Source organism: Lagenorhynchus albirostris, chromosome 9 (genome assembly GCF_949774975.1).
Source record: "Lagenorhynchus albirostris chromosome 9, mLagAlb1.1, whole genome shotgun sequence".
In the NCBI taxonomy this organism is placed as follows: domain Eukaryota; kingdom Metazoa; phylum Chordata; class Mammalia; order Artiodactyla; family Delphinidae; genus Lagenorhynchus; species Lagenorhynchus albirostris.
In genome coordinates this window covers 21,354,549-21,356,834 of record NC_083103.1, presented here as the reverse complement: position 1 = coordinate 21,356,834, position 2,286 = coordinate 21,354,549, and the positions used below count along the sequence as shown (strand labels likewise).

Genomic DNA, 2,286 nt, shown 5'->3' with positions numbered 1-2,286 from the left:
GTTCCTTCTCAAAGACTATAGATAATATTCTGAGCCACATGCTTTGAGCCGTTTTGCTGATACGGAAATCCCCACCAGGTGAAAGAAGTTACCTGTCCGCTGCCCACAAGCAGGTAGATCCCAGACCGGTTGGAACCAGCAGGTTGACAATGTTGACTCCCAGTTACCTCATCACCAACCAATCAGAAGAATGTCCAGGAGCTGATCACACACCCCACAACCCCCAACCCCTCCCGCACCCCGTCTTTAAGAACCTTTCCCTGAAGGCCATCAGGGAATTTGGGCCTTTTAAGCACTAGCTGCCTGGACTCTTTGCTTGATGCCCTGCAATAAACACTGCAACTTTCTTTCCTCACAACCTGGTGTCAGTACATTGGCTTTACTCTGGGCAGGTGAGCAGAACCGAGTTTAGTTCCGTAACAAAGCCATTTTAAACACTGATCAAAAGAACACCTAAAAAAAACAAAAAACAAAAAATACCTGGAGGGGTGATGGAACCCACCCCCTGCCCCCAGCTGTGTAGAGCAGAATGGGGATGGGTGGATCCTGAATAAACCGCAAAGGTGATCAGAGACGAAAACATGTGCTCTGAGCATTTGTCAAGGTGAACGGATTTCAAGCCTCCCCACAGCAATGCCTAATTTAACAAGAACTATATTTTACTGTTATCTGTTCTCCCCAACATAGCCCATCTTGTACCTCTGTCGGAAACCAGAAACCTCAGTTTTCTCGTATTTTGAAAGCCCTATGTGTATATAGCACAGTGGATTACCGGTTACTCTTCACAGTGGTGCAGGAGGTGAGCAGATCGTGCTGGAAGCGGCAGACACACGCAACTTCGTGGAAGAGACTGCGGGAGGCGGCACTCAAGGCGGTCGCTGGAGCTTAAGAGCACGCGCATGCGCCTGGGGGCACGCAGCTCAGCTATCGCGAGGCTCACGCTGCGCAGCCGCACTCCTTCGTGTTTAGCCGAGCTGCGGAGAGGCGGCAACCCACAGCTGCTCCGGCTGTTTGCACGAACTCGTGGAGCTGCTCACAGCCACCGCCTGCCTGCGGGGACGAAAGACAAACTCTTTGCAGGATTCTGTGGTACTGGCTGGGTCCTGTCGAGTCACATATTTACTGGTCTTGAGCAAAATGGAGACCAGTATTTACATTAAGCTGATGCACCTCCCTGGAGGCCCCACCTTGATCTTCCAGACGAACACGTACAAGCTGGTGGATGCTGTGGTTTCCTCGCTGTACCCGTGTGCTTGAGTGGCAGTTTGCCCATCCTTCCCTTCTGGTGCTGAGCAGCCTTGGCCCCCATGATGTGCACGTGAAGCTCATGGCCACCGTGTACCAGAACGTGTTTTTCCATCTATGTGCACAAGGCGAACGTGAACGCCGTCAAGTGCCAAATTCTCATCAACTACGGTCCCTACTCCCAGGAGCTGGAATCCCGCTATTATAGCATGAAAGTTGTTGTGGGAGCATGTTGCGGAATGATGAAGCTTCTCAGGAGATGAGCTCCCTGCAGGACATGGGTGAGTTCTGGCCATAGGCGTGCGCCTTTGAGGCAGAGCTGGATTGCGAGCACAGTGTTACCGAGCTGCCCCAGGCGGCTGCCCGGCGCTACCAGTACTGGGCCTCGCATAACCTGCAGCACATCAGGACCCAGGAGGGTGTTGGGGAGGGGAACATGCTGTCCTGCAGTTTCCTTCACAAGACTTTGGGCGAACTGCAGGCCACCCTCGTAGCCAAGAAGGAGAAGCTGCAGCTCAAGGCCCAGAGGGAGGACAGGCAGGCCGAGAACTTCCAGAACAAGTAGGAGCAGTGAGAGACCCGTTAGAAGAAAATCCTGGGGGCATGAAGAGGGCACGGGCAGAGGCTAGTGGAGACTGTGATGCTGAGGACCCCGGGGGAACCCCTGGAAGCAGAGGGAGCCAGCCAGCAGGAGGAGGGGCAAGGTGAAACCGAGTATTCCCGTCAGGCGGTGGGCAAGGAGCCTGACAGCAGTCCCGAAGGTGCACAGACAGCCCGCCGGGCCCTCAGGCTATAAGTAACCGTGAAGGAGCTGAGGGCAGACCGAGGCAGGGGCCTACATGGTGACTGGAGGCTTCCAAAGACCACTACTAAGAGCTTTTTTACCCTTGTGAGTTGTTTTTTTTAATTGGTGTCTTTTTATCTCAGTTTGGTGATGGTGTACTTTCCAGTGGGATGTAAAATGACAGATATATAGGGAAAGTTAACTTTTCTACAAACTCTACGGCTCCAAAAGTTTGATTAGATTCAAAATGATTTCAG

General features: G+C 52.7%; 1 pseudogene; it reads left to right on the top strand.

Moving 5' to 3' along the window:
- Window positions 1–581: 581 nt before the first annotated feature.
- Window positions 582–2,041, top strand: LOC132526468 (suppressor of SWI4 1 homolog; annotated as a pseudogene).
- Window positions 2,042–2,286: the final 245 nt, after the last annotated feature.